We start from the raw sequence: 22458 nt of genomic DNA, 5'->3' as shown, positions 1-22458 counted from the left end.
AAAAAATCTCTCTGAGAAAAGAGCGAGCTCAGGATCTCCACTGAGAAGCATGGAAAAAAGCAACTGACATCAGGTCGCCAGGGTGGACACTTTGTGGCTCTAGTGATGTCACAGTGGTGCCTTTTCCGGTGTCAATGCTGAGCCAGCACCCAATACCATCAAAGAATACCTATTGAAAGTTTCCATATCCTGTCTGGCAGTTGGGATATTTAAGAGGCTAGGAATATGCAAGTAAAAATAGCCATTATTGGTAAAAATATTACGATCACCCTAATAATTATTAATATGCTGAGAGATGGAGAACAAACTTGAATGATCTAGTGATTGATTAACCTTTCTAATAAACATACGTGTAACCCTGTTTTTGAAAATGTTGTTCTAACCTATGCTCCCTGTAGGCTGAGTGCTTGCGTGTGCAGCCTTTCTTTTCACAGTTCCCAATGTCTCTCCCAGAATTAGCTCACGGACACACATCAAAAGAGACTTCCAGTCTATCATTTTAAAAGGGGAACATCTGGCTTGTCAGGAGAATGCATTTGTAGGAAATATGATTATTGGTTTAGGGAAGTAAAACCCTACTCAAACAGCAACCACAATCCTTGTCAGAGTGAAGAACAAGGAACCCCAAATTAACCTATGCTCAAACCTCTTGTAGCTTGGCATGAAAGCAGTCAGGCTTAACTTAGAGGCAATGTGTAAGGCATTTCTACAGCACTTAAAACAGGAATAAAGTGAAAACAAAACACCAGAAAACGTCACACCAATTTAAAATTTATTTTAAAAATGTAATAAATAATTTGAGATCAAACTGACAAAAATCCAATTAGTAGAACCGGGGATATGCATTTTTCAAGGGTTTAGATGAAAATAGTGCCTAAAATCCAAAAGCCCCAACTGTGACTTTATCCCAGTAGTGCCTGACTGGGATAAAGTCATAAGTTCAGGACAACAGCAATGAAGCATTGGCCAAATCCATAGACCAAGTTAGCTAAGTACCTTAAATCCTAGTTGCAGAAAATTGCGAGGTCCCACGTTGAGGATGCAATGCACAGAGGTGCGGTCGGGCTGCAATGTGAAGTTCTGCTTCTAAGATGCGTCACGCAGCAGTGGTTCCACAGAGCTAAGAAGTTCCATGGAACCGAGGAGTCCTGCGTTGGGGATGAGTCATGCAGCGGTAGTTCTGATGCAGGACAACGAGGATTTGTGTTGCGCTGCGTCGGTTCTGCCCACAGGACCACATCCGAGGTGCCAGAGCCTACTTACTAGGTTCCAGGACTGGGGTGGCACCACCTGGGAGGCAAGACTGCCAGCAGACAAAGTCCAGGTGCTGAGTTCATGGTGGTTGGAGCCTTCTCTGTCCTTGAGGTTCTTTTCAGGAGGCCAGCCAACTAGCCATTGGAGTCACTCTGGTGATTCTGGGTTCAAGATGCAGGTCCAATTATTTTCACTCAGGCAGCAGGGCAGCAGGAAGAAGGGAAGCAGAGTAGCAGGCTAGCAGAGTAGCATTCTTTCTTGCAGCAGAGCAACACTCCCATCTTTCTGAGTCTTCCACAGGTCCCGAGGTGCACCGAAGAGTTGGGTCTGAGGGTCTAATATTTATATCTGGTAGCAGATTTGAAGTAGGAAACGTTTCTAGAGGCTTCCACCCCCTAGTGTGTCTGGAGATTCCTCCCAGCTTGTCTGGGGATACAATTACTAGTATTAACCCCCTTGTGAGACTGGTAAAGCAGTCTTTGGGATGAGCAAGTGGTGGGTGACAACTACTTCCCCTATTTTGATAGAGATGGCCTAACCTGCTAACACCTATTCCTCCTTTGTCTCACTGTCTGAGCGCAGTATACTAAGACTAACTGCCAACTACATCTCAGTCATGTGACCCAGAAGCAGGCAACAGGAACCAAAAAATTGGGACAAAATATTGTCAACTTTCTAAGAGTGTAATTTTCAAAATTGCGACTTAAAATCCAACTTTACCAATAAAGAGTGTTTTAGATTACATTCTTTAAGAAGCCGCTTGGCCGCCGGACCCTGTAGGGTGTCGTAAGTGCAGCTCCAGAAGCCACATTGGATCGGCGAATCTCCGGAGTGATCCCAGCTACTGCTAGCCCGAAAGACTGCTCCCTGTCTACCTGTGCCCTTCCGCCTCTAGGACCAAGGGCCAGCCTGCACCATGGTCATGGCTTTGCGGCCTGCCCGGCCTCTTGTGGGACTGGGCATGGAGGGGGGATACATATGGAGCCCCTACCGTCGTATCGGACTTGGAGCAACCTCTGGAGTGACCACGTCCCCTGTGGACCCCCAAAGACTGCTCCCTACCTGCCGTGCCTGCTCATGTCCTGGAATGATGGCCTGTGCTTGCTGTGGTCACAGCATTACAGCATTACAGCACATCCGGCTTCCAGTGGAGTTGTGCTGTCCTGCTCCGAGGGGCCATCAAGCTCCCCTGATGTCCACCTGAGCCCAGATCTGGGTTCCCTGCCGGCACCAGAGAGCTGCCTGGCCAGCTGCATGGCCCCTCGCCCCTGGAGAGTGGGAGACTTAGGGCTGCAGCGGTGAGTCTCGCTGGGCCCCCATGACCTCTGTGTGCCCTGGTCGGGCCCTCTGCTCCTGCGGATGCCTGCATTGATGACCTCTCAAGGGCCTGTGCCCACTGGTCATAGTGATGCACAGGGCCCTGAGGTACTCTGGCCAGAAATTCGGCACTCAACGTGGGGCCGGCTCTGAGGACAACCAGGCCTCCTCTAGTTGCTGATAGGCTCTGGCACAGGCTCCCTGTCACATAGGAGGCCTGCCTGTCCCGGGACGTGTCTTCTGTCCTGAGGGAGCAGGATACCGTCTGGGCCTCTCCGTGGTGTCCCTACCTGGTCCTGTAACTTCCACAGATCTTGATAGGGCCTCCTGCCCCTATGTGTGCCTGCACCATCACTGCACTGGAGCACCACTGGAGAAGACAAGCCGAAGCCCACGCCACTACCATCCTGAAAGATTTCGACCTGAATGCACCTGGACACTAAGCCCAGGTTCTCCTCGTTGTAGAGACTCACAAGTGCAGGTCCTGACCTACCCCAGCGGTCCTTCACCCCCTAAATCCTGATAAAGAAAGGGTGGGAATAGCTCACTTTGAGGTTCAGAGGCCCTGAGACAGGCGATTCACCCCCTAGGGATCCAATGTTGTATAAACTGGAGTGTTTCCCACTACAGCTACCCCCCATAACTGTGGTGACCTGAATACCTATTCCCTTGCACCCTGATGTTGCTATACAGTGTCTCATTCCCTGGGCAGTAAAATGTGGCCTGATGGACACAGCTCGGCCCACCTCACCGCGCTGATCTCGCCTTGCCTAGGTGGAGGCACTGTATGATTCTCTAACACTGCCACCTGTGACACTTGCTGGTCCCTAGTTTATCGGCTACGCTCGTTCCCTTGGCCACAGAGAGACTCTCTACTCCCGCAAGATTGACTGCCTGTGCTGTAGTGAAGTTGTGGCAAGTGGGCCGAGTCTCCAATGAAGGGGGTGCCTTGTGGCGACATCACCCCAGCAACATGGGCAAGGAAAAACTCATCCGCCCAGAGGCCTCCCGGACTCGAGTGGACAAATTCACCACTGGACACAGGGCTGGTAAAACTTGGGGCACTGGCTCCGAAAAAGACACTCTCCTCAGACAGAGACCTCACCATGATCCTTAAAGCCAATCAGTCCTCCCAGGCTAATGTAAAAGCCAAGATTGGTGAGGTCCAGGTGGATGTTGCCTTACTTTGTCAAGACTTCAGAAATGCCATGGCCAGGATCACAGAATCTAAAACTCGCCTATCCACAGTGGAGAACAAAGTCACTACTCCAAAATCCCAAGTGGCCAGCCTTCTTACATGCACAACAGAGCTGCACAGCTGTGCAGACTATACTGAGAACCACTCCCGGTGCAATAATTTGTGCGCAGTTTGCATTCCTGAGGGCTGCGAACCACAGCAAACCGCTGAATACCTTGAACCCTGGATCAAATCATCGATACCTCCAGACCAACTGTCGCCCTGCTTTACAATCGAGAGGGCCCACAGGGCGCTGGCTCCTGAGCCTCCCCCAGGGGCATCTCCCAAACAGGTGATCACACAAATCCTTAACTTACAGGATGGAGATGAAATCCTTTGGGATGCCCATTCTCGCTTGGAACTCAGTTGCAGAAATGACAAGGTTCCCCTCTTTCCTGACTACACTAGGGAGGTCCAGCAGCAGTGCCGCGCCTACCGAGAGGTCAAGCAGAAGCTCAGGGTGCCTGGACTCCAATACCGCCTCGTATTCTCTAGCAGACTCCGAGTAACCTACGCCAACAAGTCCAAATGTCTGGTAGTAGCTTACAGAGGAACGCCCACTTTGTGAGCCTGCTGGGACCTTCCTGCAGGGGAGAAGACCCACTGAGCCTGCTGGTACAGTAGCAGTGCCCAAACCGTGATGATACTGCACTTGCTCACAAAAAAGACGCAACAACAATCACTCCAAATCCCATTCACTGTCTCCCCAAGCCTGAAGTTAGTCTCTGACCTCTGAGCACTCCCTCAAGACCTACGATGCAGTGGAGAACCAGCTAGATCAGGGAGACTCCCTAGACATAACGCTGGCGCTTCACACCTAACAACACGCAACGACTGACCTCTCTCAGAGTCCCACTCTGTGACTCCTGTGCTACTAATTGGTTTTTGGGGGGACACCAAGGCCTCCATACTTGAAACTTGATTCTTATGTTCCGATGGACGTCAGTTATCCTAGATTAAGTCCACCACTCCATTCCCATATAACAAACTGTTTTGTGCCTCAGTTTTCTTTTAAGGGGCAACAGATGCTTCTGGGGTGGAGTATGGGGTGGAGGGGTGGAGGGGGTGGGGACTTATTAAGATGTTAATTGTATTTATAGTTTTGATTTGTTTGTACACTTATTTGTTTTTACTTTCACTCGAACACACATCTACAATTTATCTCATGCAACATGACTCGAAAACACACAACCCTATCATGCACTACGGGCACGCAATTTGGCCTCCTGGTACAACAGAGCCTGTTACTCTCCTACGTCACAACTGCATACAAACTCTTTTACCCCTCGTATGACATACCTACGAGTTTTGTCCTGGGAACGTTAATGGTCTCCTGGACCGAGTGAAGCACACCGCAGTCTGATCTTCTCACACCAACACATCCTCAAGGTCCTGCTGCTCCAAGAGACCCACCTTGTGAGTAAGAGATGCCCCTTTTTGGCACGCAGAGACTACAAAAGGGTCTTTTGCTCAGGCTATATTCAAGGGTCCCGGGGGTTGGCGATCTTATTGCGTTGCTCCTTCTCTATGACTGTCTCCTGCTACATTTAGGATCCCCAGGGCTGCTTTATTGTAGTCAATGGAGCGCTTGAGGGTCAAACAACCAACCTGATAAGTGTTTATGCTCCCACATCAGCTCTCAGCACCTTTCTTCATGACCTTTCCAAGATCCTCCTTGACCTCCTACAGGGCTAGGCGGCGACTTTAAAGTGGTCCCTGTCCCAGAAGCTGATGCCACTGGCCCTCCCTCTGTATCTAGATGCACTGGGGCTCGTCACCTTTCTGACTGGGCCAACGTCCTTGGCCTTTGCGATGCATGGAGGATATGGAACCCATGGCACCGTCAGTTCATACATACTTCAGCCGCACATCACACCCACTTGTGCAAAGACCATGTCTTTATGCCTGACCTTGACTGTCACACCATCCCTCATGCTCAGATTATCCCCCGAAGCATGTCTGACCATGGTCCTCTCCTCCTGCTGCTTTTGTTCCATGTGGCAACTCAACAAGTGGTATCCTCAGGACACGCACTATGTCCAGGCCCTTGGAACAGGACATTAAGTGTATTTCGACTGTAACGAAGGCTCAGTCACTGCTCTTGGCACCCTCTGGCTACCAGTAAGGCAAACATAAGGGTATATTCCAAAGGGCGTATTCATGCACAGGAGCCTGCCTGCTCCCTCAATATCACCCAGCTAGAAGCCTGCACCCTCTGCCTGGAGGGAAGCCTTGCGGCAGACCAGCACAGTGAAGTTTCCAGATAGCCGAGCCTCTTTCATGAGGAAATACGGCTCCAGTCCCTGGAAGCCACCAAACATATATGCTGTGCCACAACGGCCAGAGTCTATGGGTGGGGGAAAAAATGAAAAGCTGCTGTATTGGTTGGCCTCCCATCAGCAGGCGAACAGAATTGTGACTGAAATCACTAATGAACATGGTAACACTTCCCATACCCTTCCTGAGATAGCACAAACATTTTCCCACTACTATAATCACCTGTACAAGGCGGGGAACATCCTTCACAACGCGGTCAAAACACCGCCGTGCCATTACGACGCATCTTTTACAACGCAAGTCAGGCGCTCTAGACTAAGGAATAGTAGATTTACTATTCCAACACCTTCCCTACTGTACGTAGGCTGGAGTTGGAATAGTATATCTTACTATTCCTAAGTCCAGCACCCTACAGCGCAAGTCGTGGTAACGACTTGCGTTGTAAAAGATGCGTTGTGATGTACCGCGATGATTTTGATCACATTGTAACATCATACAACCGTACAAGGCGGCCCCTGGGAGGACTCTGATTCTCCCTCCCAGTGCCTTAATGACTTACCCCTTCCTTGCTTATCCCAGGCTGAAGCCATGATGCTGGACTAGCCCTTCACCGCCAAGGAGAAAGGTGAGGCCCAGTCTGCGGTAGCTCCCTGGAAAACTACCGACCCTGACGGACTTCCGGCAGAATACTATGCAACATTCTGGGACATCCTGACTCCCCAACTTCCCTTATAATGAAGTAGCACAGAAGGGTGACTTTCCTCCTGAGATTATGAGGTCAATATCTTTGCCACACCGCTGGTCACCCGTCTCAAGCAGGTTATTCACACCTTGATACATCCGGATCAATGCGGCTTTATGCTGGCCCGTAGTGCACAACATTGCCTCTGGTGCCTTCATGTGGCCCTGGCCCCCTGTAATCTCCTTCCACTCGACTTAGCCTTACTTTTTTTTTACTTTGAAAAGGCATTTGATACAGTGGATTGGGGATACTTGAGACTGGTACTGATGCGTGCCGGGATCTAGACCTATTTTATGGACTTTTCCAGGAATTATATTCCAACCCCACAGTGCGAGTCCAGATCAACTGTGTTCTGTCTAGTGCTTTCTCCATTGGAATAGGGACAAGACAGAGCTCTCCCCTGACCCCACTCCTCTTCGCGTTGGCAATTGAGTTGCTGGTGCACCTCATTTATAACAATGCTCAGCTACGTGGATGGAAGTGGAGCAAGGGTCATGAAGATTGCATAGCCTTATATACCGATGACATTGTTCTTTATTTGCGGACCCCAAAATGAGCGTTCCTCTTTTCCTCCACATCCTTCAGTGCTTTTGGGGAGGCCTCAGGTCTACGGATGAACCCCTCTAAATCTGTGTTAGTGCCCCTGGCCCCGACTTGAGACTGCTGTGACTGGCAGGACAATATTCCCCTCCATTGTGTCAGTTTTAAATACTTGGGTGTCTGGGTAGCACTTCACCCTGAACTTACCTGGTCCCTTAACCTCGGGCACCTGACGTAAAAGGCTAAAACTGATATTGCTAAATGGCAGCCCCTCCCACTGAATTTAATGGGTCGCATAGCCCTATATAATATGATGATCCTGCTAAGGTTTCTTTATATCTTTCAGAATCTCTCACTATTTATACCACGGATGTTGTTCTGAGCCCTGGATAGAGTCACGATCTCCCCCCTGTGGCAATGATCAAGACCCTCGGTAGCTTGTTTCCGGTCTAGGGAAGGCATGGCTTGGCAGTTCGGGCTAGACTGTTCCCATGAGGCACAGGGTCAGACTGATTTGCATATGGCCATGTCTGAACTGGGGTGGCAGAGTGGGCTAAAGAACAGTGATGGATTAAACCCAGATCAGTTGACTGGGGGTGAGTGCTTTTATTGTCAACGCTCCGTCCATTTCCTTTGGTTTTTCACTGATCAAGACCCTGCCTCGCCTTTGCTCACTGCCAGCGTGCATCATATGGCGGTGGCTAGGGTATGGCCAATCAATCCCTCTATTACCTAGCCTCTCACCTCCTGGTGATGCAAGACTGGTTTAACGGGACTGGTCAGATCCCACCTACAGACTGAAACTATCTTCCTTAGGGTTCTCCCAAAAACTGGCCATGCTCTACGCTCCCCGATCCCCCAAAGCACTCCTCCAGTGACCAAAATGTGTTTTTGGGCTCGATTGCTCAATGGGACACAACGCTCTCTGCACGGTACCTAGTTGTGTGAGGTGGCTGTGTTGTGAGGCTTTGGGAGGTGGGACCTTATTGGTGTTTCACAGTTGGGTGATGTCTAGTCAGATACACACATGTGATCCTCTCAGGAACTCCAAGACACCTACACCCTTACCAACACACAATTCTACAAATACCTTCAGTTGCTTCATGCCCTTCAATCCCATGTCTTTCAGACTGCCCCCCTCCCTGAGTTGAACCAGCTGGAAGCCAAACTCCTCACGGGTGCACTGGGCAAGGGTGGAGTCAGCAACACTGATGATTAACGCCTCAGGCACCTTGGGCCACCTCAGAACCTGGTGGGAGAACTGGCTGGGTCCCCTTGAAGATGAGGACTGGCAAGATGTACCGATGGCACCTAGTATTATTAGCATCTCTTCCAGGCTGTGCCTGGTTCAAATATACTACTTATATTGTGCTTTCTTTTCCACAACGAGGTTGCACTCAGCGGGTCTCGTCCCTGGACCCACTTGCCCCCGTTGTAGCGATGCTCCAGCTGATTTCTATCACATGGTGTGGTTATGCCCTAAGATTCAAGAGTTTTGGTCTGCAGTGGTGGGAGAGATGACCAAAGTACTGGGGTGGGAAGTCACCCTTTCCCCCCTTGATACTCTTGTTGTGAGTCCTTGAGGGCTCCGGGGGAACTAGGGCTGATCGAGCATTCTGGAGTACGGCCCTTATGGTCACCAAATGAGACATTGCCATTTGCTGCGAAAATCCCACCCCTCCTACACTCTTGCAATAGTGACGGGGTGGACTGGTGTGCACAACAGGATATTCCAGTCTATGAACCCTGGGGTTGTCCCCTAAAGCATGGTCCAGCATGGGGGAATAGCTTGGACAATTAGCATAGGATCATGCTTAAGGATAATCGTGCTAGTGTTGTTTGTGGTCAGAAATCATGTAATTTGAGAGCCTGTATCGTGGTCACGTGCTGTAACGTCTTTCTGATATGCTAACTGTGTGCCTTGTTATATTCTCTTTGCAACATTCAATAAAGTCTGTTTATCAAAAAGAAAACTGCACACAGTCTGAGGTAGCATGCTTGAGATATCTTAAAAGACTACTTAAGAGGGTGGCACATTCAGTGCTACGGGCCCACTAGTATCATTTCATTTGCAGGCCCTGGGTACAAGTAGTACCACTTTATTAGGAAATTACAAGTGCTTTAAATGTGCCATGGAGTGTAAGCCAGTGCTACCATGTTTAGGGTGACAACACAAGTCCTTTAGCACTATTTAGCAGTGGTCAGTTCCAGATCTCTCCTGCGCGGGGACCACAGAAGCAAATTATCCATGTTATAATTGGGCTGCTGACTAGACCATTTTAATGAGTGTTACAGTCACATTAGAAGATGCCTCAAACTGATTATAATCATACCTACATTTCTATTAAACTACACAATTTTACACGTTTTCTCATTCAACTCTTTAGAGTGGCAAACACACCTGAATTTGGTAGGTTGTGCACTGCACTCTCTTGAATTGTTTATCACATGTTTTCCGAGCATGTATCATTGGCTGCACTGCACACTGACCCTTCACTTCTGCATACAGAAGAAAAAAACGTAGAGGAAGCGATTGCTCCAACCAGTGAAAACTCCCCGTTTTTGCTCTCCGACCTCTGGTATTTGAACCTCGACTTTGTGGTCAGTTTCCCTAATGGAGTCTCATACACTGCAAGCTCTGGTTAAATTGGGTTATGAGCAGCAACCTGCAGTGTCCCACATTCAATATAAGGGCGGCTTTCACCTTGTTACGCCTCTCCTGGGAAGGCGTATCTTTTTGGCCCATTCCCAGGTTTACCAGTACTGGTATGTCTGGGAATGTGTAAAAAACCATGGGAGTAGTGTGTGATCACTTACACAATGCCCATGGAATGCCTCCCCAGTGCAGAGTACAGAAATGCAGCAATTTACCCTGCGTTACTTTACTCAAGATTTATGAAGCCACTCGGCCAGGCAGAGTGGCCAAGAGTAGCTTCATAAATCAAATTTTTCATTTGCGCCCTGCATGTCCCATGTTGCATAGTGCAAGCTGACCCAACTGGGGTTGGAAGTATGACCCCTAGTGTTTTTCAGTTTGAGAATTATCTGTGTGTCATCTGCATAGTTGTAGGAGATGAGTTTGAAACTATTGATAGGATTTAGTAGTGTTTTCATCACTCAATCAATCAATCAAGCATTTGTAAAGCGCACTACATACCCGTGAGGGTCTCAAGGCGCTAGAGGGGGGTGAAGCTGCTACTGTTCGAAGAGCCAGGTCTTGAGAAGTCTTCTGAAGGTCAGAAGGTCTTCGGTCTGCCGTAGGCGGATGGGGAGGGTGTTCTATGTCTTGGCGGCGAGGTGGAAGGATGATCGGCCGCCGGCGGTCGCTCTTCGGATGCGGGGGACGGTACTGAGGGTGTGGTCTGTGGAGCGGAGCTGGCGGGTGGGAGTGTAGAGTCTGAGTCAGCTGTTGAGGTATGCTGGTCTGGTGTTGCGGAGTGCCTTGTGTGTGTGGGTGAGGAGTTTGAAGGTTATCCTATTGTTGACAGGGAGCCAGTGCAGGTCTCTCAGGTAGGGTGTGATGTGGCTGCGGCGAGGGATGTCAAGGATCAGGCGTGCAGAGGTGTTCTGGCTGCATTGGAGCCGTCTTAGGAGTTTGGCCGGGGCTCCTGCATAGAGGGCGTTCCCGTAGTCCAGTCTGCTACTGACGAGGGCCTGGGTGACCGTCCTTCTTGTTTCAGTGGGGATCCAGTTGATGATCCTGTGGAGCATGCGGAGGGTGTTGAAGCCGGAGGAGGAGATGGCGTTGATCTGCTTCGTCATGGAGAGGGTAAAGTTGAGGACGACCCCTAGGTTGCGTGCGTGGTCGGTGGGTGTTGGGGGTGTTCCTAGTGCAGTCGGCCACCAGGAAATCGTCCCAGGCCGAGCAGGTGGATCCGAGGATGAGGACCTCCATCTTGTCCGAGTTCAGCTTCAGTCGGCTGTCCAGTCGACGACGGCCTTCATTTCTTCATGGTGGTTGGTTTTGGCGGTGTGGGGGTCCTTGGTGACGGTTAAGATCAGCTGGGTGTTGTCGGCGTAGGAGATGATGTTGAGGTCGTGCCGTCGTGCTATGTGGGCGAACAGTGCCATGTAGACGTTGAACAGCGTTGGGCTGAGGGATGAGCCTTGGGGTACGCTGCAGATGATCCTGGTGGCTTCGGAGCGGAAGGGGGGGAGGCGGACGCTCTCTGTTCTGCCGGAGAGGAAGGAGGATGTCTAGTCTAGGGCCTTCTCCTAGATTCCGGCGTCGTAGAGGCGGGTTCGTAGTGTGCGGTGGCAGACCGTGTCAAAGGCGGCTGACAGGTTCAGGAGGATGAGGGCCGCGGTTTCTCCGTTGTCTAGCAGGGTCCTGATGTCATCAGTGGCGGTGATGAGGGCAGTTTCGGTGCTGCGGTTGCTGCGGGACCCGGACTGGGATGGGTCCAGGTTGCTATTCTCCTCGAGGAAGCGGGTCAGTTGCTTGTTGACGGCCTTTACGATGACCTTCGCCGTGAATGGGAGTAGGGAGATGGGCCAGAAGTTCTTGAGGTCCTTGGGGTCCACCTTGGGTTTCTTGAATAAGGCGTTGATCTCTGCGTGCTTCCAGCTCTCCGGGTAGGTCACTGTCTCGAAGGAGATGTTGATGGTTTTCCGGAGATGGGGTGCGATGGTGCTGCTGGCTTTGTTGAAGATGTGGTGTGGGCAAGGGTCTGTCAGGGATCCGAAGTGGACGATGTTCATGATCTTGATGGTGTCATCGTCGTTGATGTTGATCCAGGAGAGTAGGCGGTTGGTGTGGGTGATGGTTGTGGGAGCGTGGATCTCAGTGGTTGCTGGGGTGGTCACGGCGTTGAAGCTGTCGTGGATGTCTGCAATCTTGCAATGGAAGATGGTGCCCAGCGAGTCACACAGGTCTTGTGAAGGTGGGATGTCATTTGTGTTGGAGCTGGGGTTGGAGAGTTCCTTCACGATGCTGAAGAGCTCTTTGCTGTTGTGTGCGTTGTTGTCTAGGCGGGTTTTGAAGGAGGTTTTTTTGGCGGATCTGATGAGGTGGTGGTGTCTGCGGGTGTGTAGTTTTCCGGCGTTCATTCACGGATCCAGTTTTTTTTTCGTTTTCGGCAGGTTCGCTTGGAGGCCTGAAGGTCTTCGGTGAACCAGCTGGCTTTCTTGCTGGTGTGGGTGTTGGCGGGCTTCTTGAGGGGGGCAAGGGTGTTGGCGTAGTCGTTGATCCACTGTCTGAGGTTGTGAGCATCGGGGTCGGTCGGGTCTGCGGGTGGGTTCCGGACGAGGGTGGTGGAGAGCTGGTCTTCGGTGACTTTGCTCCAACAGCAGCGTGGTATCGTTTGGGGGCGGTGGTGCATGGTGGATTTCCGGAAGGTGAAGTGGATGCAGCGGTGATTGGTCCAGTGGAGTTCGGTGATGTCGTTGAAGGAGACGTGGGGGCTTGCTGAGAAGATGGGGTCAAGCGTGTAGCCGGCGGAGTGGGTGGGTGTTGTGACGAGTTGTCTGAGTCCAAGGTTGGCGAGGTTGTCAATGAGGGTTCGGCGGCGTTTTTGCTGATGGAGTGGGTGTTGAGCAGGATTTATCTGAGGTCGTTGGGTTCTTTGGTAGGTGGTTTGGCGGGCCGGATGGTGGTGAAGCTGCAGTCCCGGCAGGAGAAGGGACCATGGGTGCGTTTCGGGGTGGCTGGTCAGCAGGTGCGTGATCGTCCGTCGTTGAGTGCGTGGAGGGTGCTGGAGTTGTAGCGGATGCAGGTGTCATGACTCTTGCGGGGGCCAGGGGTCCTGGCACTGTGCTCGGTCTAGCCGCCGACAGGCGCAGATGGGGTTGCCTTAGGCTTGCCTTCGGCAGGCCAGCCGCCATATAAGGGGGAGTGGGTGGGAGGGGCAGGTGGGAGGTGGGAGCAAGGAGGCCAATGGACGACGAGGGGGGCGCTGCTGCAGCTGCGGGAACCGGGAATGGGAAAGGAATAAAAATGGCGAGGGGAAACAGAAGGCAAAGGGGGATGCAGTGGGGGGAAAAAACGCTACAATCACAGGGCAACGAAACCAGGCACAGTACAGTGACAGAAAAGTAAACACAGTACAATAATTACACACTAGAAAAACAAGCAGGGCCTACGGTGGGCCTTGAACCCAGTCACTGCGGCAGTAGCTGGGCTGGGGGCATTGGCGCAGTCAGGTGGAGCTGTGCGGTGTGGGGAGCGACCTACCTGGAGACAGGGTCAAGGTCATGTATAAGTTAAAGAGTTGAGGTGAGATGATTGATCCTTGTAGAACTCCTGTTTTGCACAGTAAAAATCTGAGGAGAAAGGCAATGATTAAATCTGACATGATCTGCTGTTTGAATAGCGGAAATCCAGTTGAGAGTGATGTCTTCTATGGCAATTTCTTTCAATCGAATTAGCAATCTTTCATAGTGTACTGTGTCAAAATCTTCTGAAAAGTCCAGGAGCAGTAACACAGTGACAACATTTTTGTCAACTATGTTTTTGAGGTCATTGCTAATTGCGATTAGGACAGATTTGATGCCTCTCCCTAGGCAGAATTCAGATTGCCACTCCTAGAGGAGTTTGTTCTTGTCTATGAATTCTGAGATCTGGAGAAAGGAGTTGGCCTAATGGCTAGGGCGCTCGACCTCGGACCTGGTGGAACTGGGTTTGAGTCTCGGTAATGACGCTAAACATCCTGTGATTCTGGACAAATCACTTAATCTCCCTGTGCCTAACAAAAATGAATGTGTGTCCTCATGTAACGTAACTGGCGCCATGTAATGCGCTCTGATACCCGATTCGGGACAAGTTCGTGCTATATAAAACTCTGCAAAAAAAAAAAAGCAGTTATTTCCATGAACCGGCTCAGGAAAGGCACATCAGAGACTGTTCAGCAGTTGTTGGATCCAAGTAGTTCTTCTTAAACAGTGGGCATATGTATGTCTTCTTTATAATCTCTAGGAAATGTCCTGGTTTGAAAGAGCTGTTAATAGTAGTTCCAACATGGGATGGATGCTTTAAACATATTTTAATGATGTGTGGAGAGCAGGTGTGTACAGGGCAGCCAAGACAGGCTGTGAGCTGTAAATCGGTCTTCAAATTTTGGGGCTGTAATTTCCTGGAAGACTGAAACAGATGGAAGATTAGTATCTGCTTTGATTATTGTTGGCTGTGTAGGATAGGAGGAATTGTTTCTCTTGTTTGTTAGATTAGAAACCAGTGTGTCTGCTTTGTTTAGAGAATATGAGCTAGTTTATTGCAGATGTCTATTGAAAGTGGGATAGAAGTTTGACAGCTCACTTCATTGTGAAATTCTGATAAAATTGTATGAAACTCCTTGGCTTGCAGTTTAGCATTGTCAATCTTGCTTGTGTTATGGATTTGTTTTGATTTTCGTTATGTATGATTTGTACTTTCTGTTGTGTTATGTGTACAGAATTTATTTTCTTGCGAGTTCTTGGACCTGATCAATCTGCGTTAAATTGCTGGTAGGTATTGTTTGACTTTTTTCAACTGTTCATTTATCTGGGGGCCTTCACTTTCCATGTTGCTTGTTTTGAAGCTGTGGTGGGATTAATATGTCTAAGGCTGAGGACCTCCATTCATAGATCGTCTCCACTGATATTATTGTTTTTAGCTGAATATGTATTGTTAGATTTGATTCCAAGTCCTGCATGTTTAGTTTGCTCAACTGTCTATATATTATAGGGGGTTGGTAGCCTTTAATTGATCATTTATTATGGGATCTTGAAAAAGGAAAGTGATGACCTGATGATCGGCCCATGTAACAAGTGAGTTTTATTGACTAGAGGAAAGTTCTAGATTGATGAAAATTACATCCAGCGGTTATGACTAGCTATGTGGGTTGGCCAGAAATCTGTGTGTATTTAGATTTGATTATGGTAGCGTTTGGTTGAGGCATATTTGGTTTATCAAAACAGATGCTTAGGTCACCAAGTAGAGATACATTGGAAAGCATGATACCAATCCTTCTGTGGTACAGGTGTTAAGCTGGAGAATGAAGAAATGGAGGAGGTGGGGGCAGAGTGTTCATTTTTGATAGAAAACAAAAAACAGTCCACACAACAGAATATGATTGCAGCTATGCTTAACTTCTGAAAATACTGTAGAGTTAAGGAAAAATCAATTTAAACCCACGGATCAAAGGAGCAGAAAGGCTGACAGCCTATGACAAGAATACAAAAACTAGTATGCAAATGAAAATGGAAATGCAAACACTAGTATCATATTCCCTCAGTAGGTAAAGCCGTCTTAGTAGTTGTTCTTCCTAAAGGTTTATTCATGAGACATAAGCCATATACAGGCATTCGCAATGTATCAACTCCAGCGGAGCGCCTATAGATAGGAATTTCTGTCAGGCGACACAGCATATTGAGACAAAAAGGCGATTTTTAAAATAATTGTAGTAGACGAGTTGCAATATCGTGGAATACCATCATCTACCATGAACATTCCTTTTTTTATGATTTTAAAATCTGATGGAGCCTTGGGAATAGTTTTAGATGAGCATAAGCACAACCATGCTGCAAAACGTATGCAGTACTGAATAATGATAGAACAGGGTTGAAGCTGCAATAAAATATTAGCACAATAGAACTAGGAAATATATCTTTGACTCAATGTATTGCTCCTGCCTCACAATTCTTAACCACTTTCACATTTGGAGGGACACCATGTGGATTCACTTGATTACGACTGAAACAAAGGCACAAAAGAGAGATAGATTCCGACTCAGCTGTTTGGAATAATCTGCAGTAATTCGTCTGGTGAAAAATGAAGCAGGAAGAGAGTCCAGAGGCGGTCCCTACAAATGAAAGGGGTACATGTTTCCATCCTTCACTTTCCAGGATCCTGGCGCACTCCCATGGACCATAGGAATGTATATCAATCTACACCCCTGTCTCACAGGCGCCTTCCATTCTCCATCTTCTGCACTATTCACAAATGGGGGTCAAATGGATTTCAATCCCCTTACAGTAAAGCATTACCTATACATTAAACAATCACACCTTAATCTATACAACATGTACGGTGCACATGTTTTCTTCATATACGTCTGCTGCACCTTACAGAGAACCCCTTACTCTGGCATTCTGCAGCACTCGTAGATAGAGGAATATGCCTCTCTGGATTGTTTTTGTGCAGGAAGGTGCCTCTTCCTGCACAAAATCAATCTTGCATGAAACACAGCATTGGCGCTAGGCAGTCAAAACAGCACCAGCTCAAGGGAAAAGGCAGTAATGTTCCGTATTCTTTTAAATACGATGCATACCTGCCCTTTGCCTGTCACACAGTACTAAGTAACTAACCACAAGGGCGACACTAGAACAAGAAACAGGGATACCGAAACAATATACTCCAAACCAGGTTCTTGAGCTATATTATCATACTTGACTAAAAAAAGGGAAAAAAACCCACCAAAAAAGAGTGAAGGGAGAAAAGCCTATGAGTGCCACAATGCCACAAAAAAAATACATAAATAAATACTCAAATTAATTTAATAAAGTGAAATGAAAACACAAGGGGGCTCAAACAATTACACTCGCGATTAATACATTAAAAAAACATAAACATATATGAATGGCAGAGACTAATAAACAAATCACAATAGACACAATACACAGTCGAAGAATAATGTGATCTCCGATTTGTGCCATGTACAATGCGTCGACGGCCTTTCAACCCAAGATTCCTTTAAGGGTCATCATCATGACAAATTAACTTCAAGAGCGAAAGCGACCACTTGATAGACTTTCTACAAAAAATAAGAATATATACATTGGTTTTAAACAGGGGACATTGTAGTGACAAAACAGTTAACATAAGCAGGCTTTTCCTCACTGAATAAATGCAAGAAAAGATTTAGTAGAAAGTGTCAAGAGATCATGAAAAACTAGGACGAAAAATAGAACCATATTCCATAAAGATTAGATTCCAATGTGCAGATAATATAACTGAATCAAAGAAGAAGAAATAAATTTAATGAATAGGAACCATAACGGTCTTTCTAAACGTAGAATGGTTCTGGGTACTGGGACCGATTTTTAAAAATCGGCCCCAGTAACAAAATCAGAAAGCTGTCCTGCTGCCAGGCCTGCATGCGTCCGACGTCTGTTCTGGTCTGTACAGCACCCCGAGCGCAATGTGCACTCCTCCTGCCACAAAAAGCACAACTGCTCTGCCAATGGTGAGGTGACCTCTCACTCACGAATGACAGTGGTGGTGCTTTTTACAGAGAGGTGCTGTGGTGCAGTAGCTGGGTTGACTTTAGTAATGTGTGTGCAAGTCATTACTACATTCTACCCACTTTACCATATCAGTAAACAGTCTACTGCACTGTGTGTGCGTGCGCAGGGGCGAGGTGCGGCCGGGTCGTGCGGCCTTGCGCGCCCTCCTTCACTTACTAGAGTCCTCTTCTTTAACCAAGTGCCACTGAGATGTGAACCGGGCCACTGAGAGGATTGTGCAAAGCACACTAAAGGCGACTAGGGCGTGGTGAAGATATTTTTCATATAAAGAGTGCTACAGCACTTTAATTAATATTTTCATGAAGTGAGCCCCGTCGGAGAAGGGGCTCAGCAGATGTTAGGAAGACATTTATTTTCTAGGCATGCGTGCGACTTCATAATTGAGTATGAAGTTGAATATAAAAGTACAATTCTTCCACGTAGCGGGTCACATCCCAGTCAGCTAAAGTTAAAGGCCGTTGCTTTAAGGTTGAGTTTTGAAAACATGCCCAATAAATACCTTTAAACTTAACCACAGGCTGCATCTATGTGTGGGTGGGTGGGAGCCGCGAAGGGCCCTTTCGTTTCTGGTGATTTGCAGCAGTTGTAAGATCGCCTTAGAGTTTATCATTGTATAAATGGGTGTTATTTCTGAAATATATATGTTTCCTTCCTCTTCATTGCTTGATTTTTCTCCTGAGAAAGTGTCACTCATAGTTGTCGAAATGTCACTCATATTTGCAATGAAATTATGAAAATGTCACACATCGCAAACTGAAACCTTGGCAGCTATGTTACATTCGGCGCCACACCCTCTGTCTGTCTACCACCACCACAACTCATGACCAGGCACAGGCAGGCACTGAGGCACCTAACCCGCCTTCATTTTATGTAGTGACGTAAAGGGGGCGCAGTCGCACAGATCATTAATTGGTCTGTCTCGCGAGTCTGACCATGATCCTGCGCCCCCTACTCAAGTTTACCGGCCTGCACCCTCAGAGAAGTTAGTTCCCGGACCCCGGGCCTGCAGCTTGTTCACTTGCAGGCCGCCTGACTTCATTTAAACCTTACATGAATAGTTTGAGAGCCCGCCTCTGCTGCAGCTTCCACCGCGTTGTGCCCGCGGCCGCATGAGACCCCAAGTGTAGTAATGAACATTTGCGACAGTGGTAGCCTGGTGCATTATCACTGCAGCGTGGCCGCGGGCCCCAGGTATGTAAAATTCAAAATTGAGTTCCGTGGCAGTCAGAATGTATTTGCGTGCATAATATAAATAAATATAACCATGGTTTCAAAGCCTGAAGGTATTGTAGCGTTCTAATCTAGGACCCTGATCGATACTGTGACCTTATGCCCCTATACGGCTATAAATCCATTTATTCCCTATATTGGCATAACTGATCAAATGCAATATTCAGAAACTCGTCTCTGGCCTCACACGAACAGAGCCACATTTCAGAATTGCTTTCTCTGCCACTTCCTTTGCAGCTAATTAGTGCAATGACATAGCAGAAGTTACTATCTAAGATTCCTAGATTAACACTCCGAGTTCTTCAACAAGATAAAAACTCAGCAACCTGGGAAAGCCCCGCTTGCTATGTTTTGATTAGTAATAGAACTCTAATGAGCACTGATAGACGATCACTTCCTAGTGACATCTTTATTGACGTCTTATGTCCAAAAACTTACGTCAAACAAGGCACCTTTCAGGTATAAATATTACCAACGTTGCCTTAAGCAAACGCTGCTGAAGTTGCTGCTGTTATGCTGATGATACCATAGCTGCTATCGCTACTGCTATCGCTGCTAACTAGCGAACTATGGTGTGGTGAACTTAGGAGCTGAACAGCCGTCCCCCTGCAAGAGCCCAGCAGATGCAAGCTGCCCGCGGACGCTGCCCCTCCTCTTCCTCGACGCGCTGAGAGAGACGCTGTCTTTTCTCCTGCAGAGAAATCCAGCCCCGGCGTTTCCAGGCTACTCTTGCGGGTGACTGGGATATCGAGTCCCTGAAGGAGATACCAGACCTCCATCATTCTATTCCAGAGGTATGGTGTTGACTAAACCCTTAGAGAGAATTCTTGAAGCAAACCTTGGCAAAACCAACTTAACTTAAAGCTACTTACTTACTCCCCTCCCAAGTATTAGGCTTAGGTCAGGTACACTGGGGTAGGCGTAGTTAGAAGCACCAGTTGAGTATTTTAGCCTAATGTATATATGAATGTATATATGTTTTATTCATTTTAAACCATTGTATGGCTAAGAAACCATATCAATGCTTTTACAGTATTATTTCGCAATACTCATCTTACTGTACGTACTTTTTATAATAACAAGTCGTGCAATTGTGGCAATTCATTTCTCTTGTACGAGAAGAAAGACTGTTGAATAAATGTTACCCTTTATTGAAAACGCCCGTCTCTCTATTCTCTACATATTGTGAAAGTAATCTGCACAACCACTGACTGAGTAAAATAACTGTCTATTGTTCACACGACTCTAGAGATTGACTCTTATCTGAGGAGCAAAGTTGTCATGTTGCACGGTTGTTGGAAAACTGAATCCCTTCTTGTCTGTACCAGGGAAGCTGATCACTTCCTATTCAGAGAAGAAAGTTTCCAGTGACCTCTGAGCTAGTTGGTAACAAACCCAATTAAGTTTAGCATAGTCAGAGGCGCTAGGGGGCGCACAGCGGAATGGCTGTGTAATACCGCAGCTCCGCCGGACGTCCGACATCCTGAAGTAAAACAAGCAACTACACTGGCCGGACACATCCCAGAATCACAGTATCGTAGATCGGAACACGCAGAGCAACAGATGTGGGACTCTGCGCTTGATTACTGAGACAGCCACGAGTGATATCTGCGAAATACTCCCGCGAGCGAGAACGACGGTCAAGATGGCGGCCGTCCGATGAACCGACGGTCTGCCCCCGGGACCCTCGTCGAGATCACGGCCATCTGATAGTGTGGCAAAGTGGTGAAATTGGACGCATGAAGTGAAGGGCAATCTCACGCCTGTGCGGAGCGTGGAGGGTGTAATTGGGATTGGAGATTCAGCGGAGCCCCCCGGGACCTGGAGGCGACAGGTTGGCGGCGCCCAGGCTGCGGAAACTCAAGTAACCCCATCGGACAACATGAGACCCGGTGAGTGGCGGTGGTGACCGCGAGGCGGTGTATTGAAGTGTCGCCCCCCGCGCCCTATCAATCATGAGTCCTTCATAAAAGCGGGCTATACTGCTAGCGTGTCCCGAGCTCGCCAACTACATGAATGCGCCCAATCTCTAAGCGTGAGGAAGCACGAAGCGACCTCCTGTCACGGCAAGCCCGCCTCGCGGAGACTGCACAAACTAGAGGCGACTGCTTCCCACGAGGCGGTGGAATAACGCACTATTGCACGCATTGGGCGCTGGGAGGTAGAACTCACCCCACGGGGGGCGCTTTGCAGGCAACACGCGAGGAGTAAAAAACAAAGGGAGATCCAGCTGGGAGAGTTCAAAATTGTGCTATATCTGCTTGTCTCCATTGCCCTACCTGGCGAGCCAGGGTCCTTAACTCACTATTTGCGGACTACCATTGCGAGGGCTTGGTCTATCACCGCTGGCTGATACCCCCGCTGCGCCTTTCTTCCGCCACCTCAAGGTTGCGTGAGTTTAGCTCACTGGACATACTTTTTCAGCAAGGTGGTGGGGAAGTTGGTGAAGCCACCACATCACTGCGTGGCCGAGTTTGCGCTCCTCAGTCCCGCCTGGCAACCACATTCCTAACCACAACGGGTTCGCTCACCGCGTCACCGAGATCCACACGACAGTCCGCCAAGACCCAACTTGCATCGCGAGGTAGAATGGTGAGACCGGAGAAGCAACAACCGAAATTGAGCTTTGAATCGAAGAAGCCCAATAAAGGCGCGGAGGCTATGGCGGAGAGTGGGGGACCGCCTGACATGCCTGCCAGCAACAACATGGAAAAGATTCTCCTCGCCATTCAATCGAACTTACAGGATATCAATGGCAAGCTCGATCACTTGACTTGCAGAATGGATGGCATGACAGACAAGCTCGAGAAACATGGGGAACGGCTGGATGCGGCAGAGGTGCGGATCTCGGAGGTTGAGGACAAATCTAGAACCACCACGGCAAAATGTAATGGGATGGACAGAGTGCTTGGAGTGATACGTGCAAAGGAGGAAGAGTTGGAAGCGCGTTCCAGGCGCAATAATGTACGCATCACGGGTGTTCCGGAGACAACCAACACTGGGCGCATGGAACTCTATGGTGAAAACAACTGCAAGGATTTATTCGGCACGGAGGCGCTGTCTTCGTCTTCATTGTCGAAAGAGCTCACAGGTCTCTTGCGCCATGGCCTCCCCCGGGTGCGACTCCCAGGCCCATAGTTGCACGCATTTTGAACTACCGTGACAGAGACACCATCCTCCGCCTTGCACGTGAAAAGGGCCAAATAACGCACCAGGGGAACAAGCTGGAATTTTACCCTGATCACACAGTCGCTGTTCAGCAGGCGCGGAAAGAATTTGCTTCGGCAAAGGCAAAATTGCGGGAGTTGAATATTGTCTACGCCATGTTGTATCCAGCCAGACTTCGGGTTACGTGGGAAGGAAAACCTGTCATTTTATCGAATCCCAAAGCAGCTATGGAGTTTGTAAAAAACGTGAAGAAGCAGGCGAAAAAGACAGCTCGAGATGAACAGAATGCGGAATCTGATTGAGATGGTAATCTACACACCGCTCGAACCCTTCTAGTCATTGCCAGCCTAACATTGGCTAGTCCTGTTCAATAAAAGGTAACACCAGCGTACTGGATTGAAAATCTTCAACAGCCCGAGTTTGGCGAAAGGTGACCTCGGATCGAGATGGTAATGTACCTTATTGTTTGAGC

This window comes from Lissotriton vulgaris, chromosome 1_1 (genome assembly GCF_964263255.1).
Source record: "Lissotriton vulgaris chromosome 1_1, aLisVul1.2, whole genome shotgun sequence".
Lineage (NCBI taxonomy): Eukaryota > Metazoa > Chordata > Amphibia > Caudata > Salamandridae > Lissotriton > Lissotriton vulgaris.
The sequence above is the reverse complement of the archived record's forward strand: the minus strand, read 5'-3'. Positions refer to the sequence as shown.